Source organism: Dromiciops gliroides, chromosome 4 (genome assembly GCF_019393635.1).
Source record: "Dromiciops gliroides isolate mDroGli1 chromosome 4, mDroGli1.pri, whole genome shotgun sequence".
Classification (NCBI taxonomy): Eukaryota; Metazoa; Chordata; class Mammalia; order Microbiotheria; family Microbiotheriidae; genus Dromiciops; species Dromiciops gliroides.
This window is the reverse complement of record NC_057864.1, coordinates 357,223,362-357,236,712: the sequence shown is the minus strand read 5'-3', so window position 1 is coordinate 357,236,712 and position 13,351 is coordinate 357,223,362. Positions and strand designations below refer to the sequence as shown.

Here is a 13,351-nt window from a genome sequence, read left to right as displayed (position 1 = left end):
TGGACTATCAAAGGTGTTCATGATAATCATTGCTGTAAAAAACACTATATATACATATAATATATTGTATTTTTAATATGTATATTATAGCATTATATATTATATACACTATTATATAGAATATACAATAATATGATATGATAAATATATAACTAATCATTTATATAGCATTTTAAAGTTTGCAAATCACTTTACATATATTTAACTCATTTTATTCTTTCAACAACTCTGGGAGTTTAATTTTATTATTATCCCCATTTTACAGATAAAGTAACTGAAGCCTGAAGCACACAGGTTTAGTGACTTGCCCAGGGTCACATAATTAGTGTCTGAGGCTGGATTTTAATTCTGGTCTTACTGATTCCAGGTTCAACACTCTATCTACTATATCATTTGCCTGTCATTCCAGACAGAAAAGGTCAAAAATCCCTAGAAATATTTAGTATATTCTTGCAATGTTGGCTTTTGAAGAGCTGTTAGTATAATTAATTGTGATAAGAGGGACCCTGAGGATTAGAACGGAAATGATGTTATTGGTAGATGTATGGAAGAAGGTCAAGTTGGGGGTAAGAGGTACAGATGATTAGTTCACTTTTGGAGTTGACTTAGTGAGTCCAAGATATATATAGGACAGATTGATTGGATAAGGACAATAAGGAGGTGGGATGGAACTCAGGGTAGAGACTGGGGAGTGAATAGATTATGTCCATCTTTTGAATAACATGTAGACATCTAAAAATCTTGCTGCATGGAGAATATTGATTGATTCATTGATTGATCCTACTCAAAACCTGAAGTAATTTGAAAGGAAAGTCCTTTGAAATAACCTAGCAAGAAAGGGTTGATGAGACTTTGTACCATGATTATATATTTCAAGAACCCAAGCTATCTTTCGCCTCAGAATTCTGAGGTATTTTGTTCATTCTCTCCCCATTGGTTTTAGCCTTTTTTACTTTTCCAGAAAGAGTAGAGACAGGAGGATGGCAGCTGCAAGTACCCTAGCTTCAGCTTTAGACATTTGGCTCCCTCATGCTCATTGTGACATTTAACAGATGTGCTACTGAAATTATCAAGTGAAATAAAATGAACAAACAATTTTGAAATAATGGAGTTTCAGGCCTGTGTTGAACTAATAAATCATATCAAATACTAGGTGTCTTTCAAAAATTAGAAAAGCATTTATTTTGTAAATTATGACTATATGATAAGTGACATGTATGGCAATAGTAATTATAACAAACCTGAGGATATTCTTTGCTATACCTTTTTCTCATAATGATTAGCTGGGTTTGTCTAAGTGGAGCAATTATTTTTTTTATAATTATGCTGCTTAGTGTAAAGAACTAAGAATGTAGAAGAAGGTTTCCTTGGTTCAAATCCCAGTTTCTGATTGATATATGACCACAGGCAAGCCCTTTAACCCTGCTAAGCCTCAGTGTTCTCATATATAAAATAGATTTAATAATACTTGTATATTTTACTTATTGGTTTGTAAGTTCTCATAGTCTACTGATGCTGTTTAAAAAGAAACATTTATTAAGTATCTACCATATACAAAATTTGATGTTAGGAACTTTGAAAAATGGAAATATTAGCTAAAACAAGGTCTCTGTCCTCGTGAAGCTTAAAGTCTACTATCTAAATAAGATATATACATGAAAGTTTATTCAAAAATTCAATTCAATTAAGTGCTAGTACTATGTGCAAAGTACCATGCTAGAATCTGGGAAAAGAAAAATAATGAAAAGAAAAATAAAATCCCCTCAAAGAGCTTAAATCCTAATGGATATCAGAACATATGCATAGAAAAGAACAAAGCAGTTTCACATAAGGGTACTGAGACCATGAAAGGCCCTCTTTATGAGGATCATACAGCTAGTAAATGTTGTATCCAGTACAAGGTAGTATTGCAACCCGGTTTCCACCTTTCCATTTTTTTCTTATCTTGTTATTCATTCCATATTCTAAGATACAGAGCACAGAGGTGAGGGGATAGAGTGTTTGGGGGTGATGTATAAAACGTTAGCGATTCATAATTTCTGGGTATTCTCTTTATTAATTATGGCTAGTGCATAATTAATAAGGGGATTGGTTATTTGGCCATCTATCTTTCTTAAGTTAAAGATTGATAATGGCAGCTTCTTGATGTTTATATGCCCTTGGAAGACCGAATGTATCCAACAGGCACCATCAACTCTGAATGGTTAACAATTAATGAGAAGAATGAGTATTATAAAGAGAGGGGGACCTGTTCTTTTTTTTTTTTGGTGGGACAATGAGGGTTAAATGACTTGCCCAGGGTCACACAGCTAGTGTCAAGTGTCTGAGGCAGGATTTGAACTCAGGTCCTCCTGAATACAGGGCTGGTGATTTATCCACTATACCACCTAGCTGCCCCCCCTCCCCCGCCAGGACCTAGTCTAATGAGGGACTGGGGGATATGACTTTGATTATGTAGACTTTTACTCTCAGACCTGGGCAATCTATACAAAGGATCTACTCCCTACCTAAGTCTGAATAGAACACAATGTGTGGTTCTCCACTTGGGTTGGATCTGAACAAGATTGAATAGAAAGTTCATTTTATCACATTATCAACCCTATTCTTCTGGGGCTGATTTATCCTAGTAGAGAATAAAGAAATAGTAAAGGGAAGATAATCCTGGATCTCTCCAGTAGTAAATGGTTATGAATATGAGAGAAATAATCATTTCTCTCACAGGAAAGGGCATAAAGGAGGGGAGATAGAATGCCATGTATTAAAAACAAGTAGGCCAGTTTGTCAGCAATGTTCAGTGTGTATGTGTGTGTGTGTGTGTGTGTGTGTGTGTGTGTGTGTGTGTGTGTGTGTGTGTGTGTGGTGGGGAGTTGGGGGTAAAGGGGCTTTTGGAAAAGCAGTCAATAATAAAAAATACGTCTGTAGATGTAGGATTGAATAAGACTAGACAGTTTAAAAGGCTAGGCTAGGCATTTTACAATTTTATACTAAAGTCAATAGAAAGTCACTGAAATGAGAAAATGCCCTGGCCTCATCTCTACTTTAAGATTATTTTGATAGGTCTCTGGAGGCTAGATTAGTAAAAAGAGAGGCTAGAATTCGACAGACTAATCAGGAGGGAATTTTGATGCTTAAGTCAAGAAATGATGAAAACTGGAACCAGGATACAGGCTGTGTAAAGGCAGATTAATGAGGTCTTCATAGATTGGAGCTGGAAGAGACCTCAGATATCATCTAGTTTAATTCTCTTTTCTTACAGATGACAGAACTGGTGCCCAGAGAGGGGAAGTGATTTATTTGAGGTCACCCAGCTAATAAGTGGCAAAGCTGAGATTTGAACCTAGGTTTTCTGACCAAATCAGAACTCCTTCCTCTGTGCCATACAAGACTCAATAAGACTGGATATAGGGGTGGAGGTGAGGGAAGAGTCAAAGTGAATCTTAGCTTGCAAATCTGAGAGACTGGAAGAAACAAGTTAGGAAGCAGGTGTAGCTTTGGTGGGAAGATAATTTATTGTGCATAGACTGAGTTTGAAATTACTTCGATATATCCATGTAGAAATGTTTGCAGGCAGCTGGAGAGATGGTGCTGGTGCTCAGGATAGAGATGAATGTTGTATATGTAGATTTGGTTATTATCTACATAGAGATGATAATTGAACCCATTGGAGTTGATGATATCATTTAAAGTATAGAGAAAGGAGAAAAGAGGACTCAGTAGAGGAACTTTGGGGACAAATATACATAGGAACATTTAATATGCAACAATACATGGATATATCTATGTATGTATATATAATATATAATCTAAATATGAGGTGGCTCTATTATTATTATTAATGATAATCATAATTATACTATAATACAGTATGATCATTATAATTATATGTCATATATGAATATGCAAATATAATTTACATGTAAATATATAATTATGATAGTAATTGCCAATAAAAGTACCACCTTATATTTATATCATGTATGTATAGATATATTTCTGCATTATTGTATATGTAGTATCTCTAAGCATATTTATTGCTTCAAAATCATAATAATAAGCTGATTATTGAGTTGGTTTTCAGTGTGATTTATTTGTTGCCATAAATACCTCCTATAAATAGACAATATTGAAATGTTCACAATATACTAATGTCCATAAAATAAGTTTTGAAATACCTATGTAACTTGTTCATTGAAATAATAAATTGAACTTTTAAGTAGAAAAGAGATAGTAATGTTTTTTCTGAGAATATCTAATTCCCTTGAGTCTGTTCCTAAAGGTAACAACTAAAAATGTCTATCATAAAATTGGGATCCCTCTTTATTCTATTGAAAAATGTATTACTCAAAAATTAAATGTAAAAATACTATATATATGTAAATACACATACATACATATAGATATATGTGTGTATATGAACATGTATATATGAATGTGTGTGTATCCCAGATCCATGACTTAGGTCTTTTTTTCATACCAGAAACTAGAACGTCTTTTTCCTCATCTCCTTTCATCTATCTTTTTAGTTCCCTACTCCCTCCTCTTTGAATGCATCAATACAATCCATCAAATGTAACCTCTTCCTTATAGCCTTCTCTAATGGACCTCATAATCCCAAATCAGTCCTGGAAGAACTAATCTTCCATTTATTCAATCTTTTGAGTCACTTTGCTCCTACCTCTTTCCTATCACCACTATGTCCTATTTTGTATTCTAATTAATTGTGCAAGTTTCTTTCCACTCCCACTCCCAAACTATTATCCTGTAAGAACCTGGAGTTCAGTACTATGTTTAATTTAATTTGGTATTTCCCTGAGCATTTAGCTCAATGCTTTGCGCATAGTAGGTGCTGAATAACCATTTATTGAAAGAAAGAAATGCTGGGTTTATCATTCCATATATTGGGGGCACATTTTACACATTGCATTTGCTCATTTGTGCAGCGAATATTTGAGTAGCTTTTAAGCACAGCATTATTTTAAGCAATGTAGGGATGAAAAACTCGAAGGAGTTGATTATCTAGTAGGATCAATAAAATATATTAAAAAATTAATGTAATTAAAGGCATAAATTCCATAAAGGAGGTGCGAAGTTCTATAAATTGATAGGACAACAAATGAAGGAAGTGGGGATTTGGGAGCAAAGGGGAGAAAAGGTTTAGGGAATAAAAGATAGCTCCCTTCAAATATCTGTAAGGATGTCATGTGGAAGATGTATCAGATTTGTTTTCCTTGGCTCCAGAGGGTAAAACCAGGAGTAGTGGGAGTAAGGTGCCAAGAAGGAGATAGAGATTTGAAGTAAGGACTAACTTCCTACAAATAAAGCTGGACCAAAGTAAAATGGACTGTCTCAGGAGGTCATGGCTTCCATTTACCAATGGAAGTCTTTAAACAGAGACTGGATAACCATATGTCAGGGATGTTGTAGAAAGTTCTTGTTCAGGTATGGTTTGGGTCATATGGTAAATATTCCCAGACAGGGGAATATCATGTGAGACTGCAGAGGTATATTGAAGACCTTTCAACATCTTTATAAGATTGTTTTTTTTAAACCTTACTCAAGAATATAATTATTTATCATTTTATAACTCATTATATGACCATAAGTACAATTTGTATGTGCCATATTAATTAAGAGCTGGATAAATTTAGTATTTATAAAAATAGATGCCCCAAAGTCTCAAAATCTTCTTGAAGTATTCCAAGTATATCTGCATAATTCATCTTTTCAATCACAATAAATATTTTAACTCATCCATTGAAGGCATTTAAAAATCACTTAAAGATATAAATATCACTTTGAATCATGTGGTTGTCCTTTCATGTAATATAAACACATTTTTACTGTTTTAAACAAACTTTCCTTTTAAAAAAAATGAGATACAAAAACATTTTCACAGCCTTGAAACTTTATGTGGTATCTATGATTCTATAGAGCATTTTATGGTGTATTTTTTAACTTTTTGAAAACAGTTTGGCAACTGTGTCTACTATTGTATTATAATGCCAGGCACTATCATGTGCCTCAGAGGTTTGAACTAGAGAAAGGTAATTATATATGCAGATTCTGTTCACAAAGTGGTCATGTATTTAAAAAAGTAAATTTTCAGAAGTAAAATTAAAATAGCTGCAAAAAATCTAGTATAGAATATTTGAAAAAGATTTTTAAATGTCTAAAATTAAAAAATTAAAACACAATTAGCTAATTAATAGTTATAAGATACTCAATTAAAAATGATAATATAACAATGATTCAGTAAAATTTGATCTAATTAAAAATTAAGTGCTCAGTTCTTTCGGACAATAAAATCAAATACCATGAGATTAATGTAGTAAATTTCCTTTTATGTGTAAAATATGCTATTTCTCTTCATCTTTAGGTGAGCTGGACACATTTAATCCAATTTAGTTGCTAATTTCACATTTCCATTTAGAGAGTTCTCACCTGCCTTTTTAAATGTTCATCATGAGAAATAGTTTCTTCATTTCAGCTGCAATGATTTGTGGGATTGTAAGTAATAGCCTTCTCTTAACAATATTTATGTTTATTTGCCATTTGATAACTTTGGTCCTATATTCATATTACAGATGACAAGCTTTATTTATTACCTAATAAACTTGGAATTCCTTCTGATTTTACAAAATAAACATTTCAATGTCTCCTATGTTAGGCACAGAAACATTTGGCTTGTTCCTTTGCTTAACAAATAGTATCAACAAATCCAGAAAATATACTGAGGAAAGCTAAGAAAATTCTATAGTTAGCCCAGCTGTCCTGAGGGCTTGAGTTATTCCCTGGTGCTTAGGAAAGTCCATTCACTTTTTTAGAATACTAAAGAATAACTTAGAGGCCTGATTCAATATTTCTATAAAGAACCACTGAATTGGATGGAGGCATAGCTAATCCAATCATTCTGGCCACCTTTATGATCAATACCAATCGCGAACATTGAAGCAATTATTTGTCTATGTGCAATGATTATTTAAAAAGCCAGTGTGACCTGATTTTCAAAATAGGCATCTATTCATTTTGCCCACATAGACACGTGCCTGCTTTATATGCCTTGGTTACTAAGAGGAAGTAGAGAATAGAACTGGGTCCAAGATAGTTATTGTGGAATATAACACTTTTATATTAAAGTCTTATAAACAACAAAGGCAGTGCTTTAAAAAATAGTTTCATAATGAATTGTACCATTTACCTATTGCTCTTGAGAATTAATTCCACAGATTTCTTTGTTTTTTTTTTTCTTTTTCTTTCTGGCACTAGTCCCAGTTAAGCAGGTGTGCTATTTTTCAGTGTGTCAGATTGGGAGAAAAGTCATTTAGGGAAACCCTCAATTGATGAATGAACTTTCACCTCTAATACAAAAATTAAGTAAATAAACATATATCTACATATATTGAAAACATACATATGTATTTATCTAATGGATATAATGAAGGTTTTAAATATCTAATTATATGGAGTGTAATTACATTCATTCAGTATAATATCAAACTCTAAGGATTGCTTCCTTTTGGTCTTTCTATCATATATGCCTTGCATAGTGCCTCTTACATAGGAGGTAGACACTAAAATATTTACCTAATTTAATAGATGCTTATTTTTAAAAAAAAAAGTCTTAGAGACACTGATGGAGGCAAATGTAGAAAACAATTGGGATGTTTGTTTTTTACCCTTAGAACTCCTCTCCTCTTGAAATAATTACACAGCATCCTGACTGTGAGGGAAAAATCCATCCTCTTCTCAATAATTCTCAAGAACTCAGCAGCGAGGTGACAAAGGCTCTTTACTTTCTTCTCATGGGAATGAGGCACCCTAGTGTGCAGCTAGTGGGTGACCAGAAAGGGGGCTTGCAGGCCCTGTTTTATACCCTAGTCCCTAACGTGAATGGACCCTTCCCTTTTTCATCACTGGTCTGATTACTCAAGGGTTACAATCTAGCTAATCAGAAGGCAGTATACCCACCCCTCTTCTTTGTATGGGCATAACTCAGGAGTGGACCTTATACTTCCTTATATGGACATAACTCTGGAGTGGACCTTATTGAGACCAGGGCTCCTTGAACCATGTGACCTTGCTAATCTGAGGGGGAGGAGGGGATCTGAGACCTTTGTCCTACAAACAGGTCAGGGGGAGTATGACTAGCTGTTATATCCACATTGAGAGGAGACAACTACCCATTTCTCACACTGACCTTCTATGATCTTGTTTCCTTTGATGTTTTTGAAGCTGTTAATATCTATACTATTAATTTGACACTTTCCACATGCATATATATATATATATATATATATATATATATGCATGCATATATGTATATAAGCATGTGGAAAGTGTCAAATGACTGGTATTTTTATATAATAAATCACTCTGTATATGTTCTCTTTGAGTAGATTATGAGCCTCTTCAAGGTATTAATTATTTTCATATGTGTATATCACAGTATATGTCACCATGATAAATGTTCTATAAAATATGTTCACAATTGAGGTGGAAGGAGAGGTAGTTAGGATTCAAGCTATTTGCTAATATTATGGTATAGCACGCTGAATCTCTTGACTTTAAGATCAGTGTTGAAGTTTTTTCACTAGCTTCCCCTTACAGATGCTTAATTGTAAATGCTAATGTTGACTATAATTTATATGTGCTACATATTTTAAAATTTGATACCTTTTGTTCTCAGTTGTGTAGGATATTATTGTATGTGTTTGTAAAAAGGATATAAGACAATCCAAACCATTTGTCATGCATCTTGTCATACATGAATGAAATTGTATCTCATAAGCGAATTTACCCATATATGAAAAATTTTTCATTTGTTATACTCTAATCATTGTTGTTACTGTATGCAACTACTACATAAAAGCCCTCTTATCAAAAAAAAGGTAAGGCATTCTTTAACAAAACATTCAAAATTAAGTTAAAACATGGTTATTCCATAGCTTTACAGGCTAAATAATGTTGATGACATTTTTTTCCATGACTTAAGTTTATGCAATTATAGATGTAGAGTTGGAAGTTCCTTAGAAGCTACTGAGTCAGATTCTCTCATTTTGCATTTGAGAAAACTACAAAATGCTAGTTAAGTGATTTCAGATCCATACTTCTCCAGATAGCATGATGTAGCTGCTTCTTTTCTATCCTGAATGGAGTGGTCTATATTTAATTTAGTCTTCATGACATCAACTATTTTTAGTATTTCATTGAGATGAATTGATTTCATCATATTTGATTTTTAAACATCATGTGAAGTCATGTTTATATACCCTACATATTTATGAACCACATAACGAAAATCCTTTGTCAAAAAACTCTAATGGTATAGGAAATTAACTAATTATTCTAGAGAACCCTTTCAGTTGAATAAAGAAATGAATAAAAATAAATTGTTAAGCATGTGCCAAAGTAAGTTAATTATGTGCCAAGAAGTCTACTAAATGTTTGAAATACAAATATAAAAGTGAAAGCCTCCCTGATTTCATGGAGCCTATCTAAAAGAGTGAAACAATATTGAAGGTGAGTGGTGACCAGGGATAAAGATTGTGATATAGCAAGCTACATATACTGCCATTATATAACACTTTTAGGGCACTCTATGAATAAGAGTCATGATGCTGATAGTATGCTGGGCGTTACATTTTCTATTGTTGTATGACCAGAGTGACCATCATAAAGCTTTTCACACCTAGAAATGCAGAATAGAAATTTCCTGGAAAGGTATTTCCCAACTGCCAGGCACCCTGAATGCTCCAATGCAGCATGAGGCAAATGGCCAGGTCCCCTACCACACCTGCATAGCATTTTTAGTTGAATAAAGAAATGAATACAAAGAAATTGTTAAGCACTAAGTATGTGCTGAGAATTCTGCTAAATATTTGAAATACAAATATAAAAGTGAAGGACCTCCTGATCTCATGGAGTTTACATTTTAAAAGAGTGAAACAATATTTATGGGGAGTGGTAACCAGGAAAAAATATTGTGATATATCATGATGGGGAAGATCAAAACACAAACTCAGAAGAGGACAACAATGTCAAAATGCCTACATGCAAAACCTAAAGAAAAATGTGAATTGATCTCAGGCCTAATAAAGAACTCCTGTAAGAGCTCAAAAAGGATTTTTAAAATGAAATAAGAAGAAAAACTGGAAAAATAAATAAGACTGATGCAAGAGAATTATGAAAAAAGAGTCAACAACTTGATAAAGCACAGAAAAAAATGTGAAAAGATGAACCAAAATTTACTGAAGAAAACAACTCCTGAAAAAGTAGAATTGGCCAGATTTAAAAACTACCTGAAGAAAATAACCCCTTAAAAATTAGAATTGGAGAAATGGAAAGTAATGACTCCATGAGACATCAAGAATAAATCAAACAAAATCAAAAGAATGAAAAAAAAATGTAACATATCTTACAAAACAAAACAAAACAAAACACTAACCTGGAAAATAGACCCAGGAGGGGTAATTTAAGAATTATTGAGGGAGCTGTTAGGTGGCACAGTGGATAAAGGCCCTGGATTTAGGAGGACCTGAGTTCAAACCCAGCTTCAGATACTTGACACTTACTAGCTGTGTGACCCTGGGCAAATCACTTAACCCTAATTGTCCTGCAAAAAACAAAACCAACCAACCAAACAAAAAGGAATTGTTGAGCTACCTAAAAGCCATGATCAAAAAAAGGACCTGGAAATCATACTTCAAGAAATTATCAGAGAAAATGGCCCTGATATGCTAGTACCAAAGAGTAACATAGACATTTAAAGAATCCATCCATCACCTGCTGAAAGAGATCCCAAAATGAAAACAACCAAGTACATTATAGCCAAATTCTAGAACTCCCACGTCAAGGAGAAAATAATACAAGTAGCTGGAAAGTAACAATTCACATATCATGTAGCCAGATTTGGGATTACACAGCATTTAGTAGCTTCTACATAAAGGATTGGAGGGCATAGAATATGATTTTCTGGAAGGTAAAGGATATAGGATTATAACCAAGAATCACCTACCCAGCAAAACTGTCATAATCCTTCAGAGGATAAAATAGCTATTCAAAGAAATAGAGAACTTTCAAGCTTTCCTCATGAAAAGACCAGAGTTGAACAAAAAAGTTGATTTTCATATACAAGACTCAAAAGAAGCATAAAAAGGTAAACAGGAAAGATAAAACATAAGGGATTGAGGCTTAACTGTGAATGCTCCATGGGATACTTTTAACTCAAGAATCATATTGCTATTAGGGCAGTTATGAGGAATATACATAGGTAGGGTGAATAGATATAGCTGACCTTGACGGGATGATATCCCCCCAAAAAAACAAAATTAAGGGGCAAGAAGGAGGATTACACTGGGAGCAGAAAGCAGGGAGAGCTAGGATGTGGTTAATTATTTCACATGAAGAGACATGAAATACCTATTATAGTGGAGGGGAAGTTAAGGTGGTGGGGTGGGTTTTGCTAGAAAAGTACTTTCATTTGAATTTGCTCAAAGAGGGTATAATATACACAATTAGTTGGGTATAGAAATCTATCTTAATTTACAGGAGGGAGGGGGTGAAGGAAAAGGAGGGGACACTGACAGAAGGGAGGACAGGGGAAGGTGGTAGTCAGAAGAAAGGATATTTACAGGGCAGGGCCAAGACGGCAGAGGAAAGACATTAAACCCACAGAACTCCTGACATAATTACCCCCAAAACAGGAATAAAACAACCCCTGGAGCAGCAAAACCCATAAAAAAGACAGTCAAAGGCAGCTTAGAGGGGGCCATACTGGGCTACAAGAAGAGGCCAACTCTACGATCCCACAAACACAGTCCCCAGTCAGGCTGCACCAGAGACACTTACCCCCAAGCCCCTGAATCAGCTGCAGTGCTGGCATCTTCTGGACCTAAGCTTACAGTTGGGTGAGAGGGCAGTATGCCTGACCAGGGGGGGATATACAGGGGTGTCTGTGGGACCTAAGGAAGAATTCAGCTATCCCACCCTAGTGGGGAACCAGGAAGAAATCTTGAGCAGTGGGAGGGCCAGCTAGGGAAGGAGTGGTAGGGGAGGGGTGCAGGCTCCTTAGAGGTAAGAACCAAAGTACACAAAGTTTTGCTGGTCAGTTAATTAGCAAGTTGGCTTGAGGTTATCTTTGGACCAGAGAACAGGCCAGGCAAGAGAAAAACCTGGGACCCTCTGAAGCTTGGGACAAGCTGTAAGAGGGAGTTAAAAGTCAAGTAAAATATGGCAAGATAAGCAAGCAAAGAAAGTTAAGAGTTATAGAAAGTTTCTTCAGCAACAAGGAAGATAGAGGGGCACACTCAGAAGAGGATAACCTCAGGGCTCCTATATCCAAAACTTCCAAAAAAAATATGAATTAGTCTCAGGCCATGGAAGTGCTCAAAAGAGACTTCAAAGAGAAAGTAGGAGAGATAGAATATTTAGAGAGGTAGAGGAAAGAATGGAAAGAGAAATGAGAGTGCTGCAGGAGAGTCATGAAAACAAAAGTCAACAGATTGAAAAGCCAAATGGAAAAGGAGATACAAAAGCCCTCAGAAGAAAATAATCACCTAAGAATTAGGACTGCATAAATGGAAGCTAGTGACTTTATGAGAAACCAAGACACAGTAAAGCAAATCCAAATGAATAAAAAAAATAGAGGGCAATATGAAATATCTCCTTGGAAAAACAGCTAACCTGGAAAATAGATCCAGGAGAGATAATTTGAAAATTGTTGGACTTCTTGAAAACCATGACCAAAATAAGAGTTTAGACAGCATCTTCCAAGAAACTGTCAGGGAAAATTGCCCTGATATTCTAGAAGCAAAAGGTAAAATAGAAATTGAAAGAATCCACTGATCACCTTCTGAAAGAGATCCCACAAAGAAAACCTCCAGGAATATTATAGCCAAATTCCAGAGATCCCAGGTCAAGGAGAAAATATTGCAAGCAGCTAGGAAAAAGAAATTCAAATTCTGTGGAGCTACAATAAGGATAAAACAACATCTAGCAGTATCTAAAATAAAGGACTGGAAGGCATGGAATATGATATTCCAGAAGGCAAAGGAACTAGGACTATGTCCAAGAATCATGTACCCAGCAAAACTGAGTATAATCTTTCAGAGGAAAAAAAAATGGGACTTTAATAAAAAAGAGGGCTTTAAGGCATTTGTGATAAAAAGACCTGAACTGAATAGAAAATTTGACTTTCAAATACAAGACCCTAGAGAAGCATAAAAAGGTAAACATGAAAAAGAAATCATGAGGGATATTAAAAGATTAAACTGTTTACATTCCTACATGGGAAGATACTACTTCTAACTCCTAAGAACTTTCTCAGTATTAGGGCAGCTGAAAGGAATGCACT

The 13,351-nt window shown here is 34.7% G+C and overlaps 1 protein-coding gene across 1 annotated transcript in view; it reads left to right on the top strand.

Moving 5' to 3' along the window:
- TRDN (triadin) overlaps positions 1–13,351 on the top strand; it is a 170,719-nt gene that overhangs the window by 76,109 nt on the left and 81,259 nt on the right. The gene's annotated exons all lie outside the window — the stretch shown is intronic.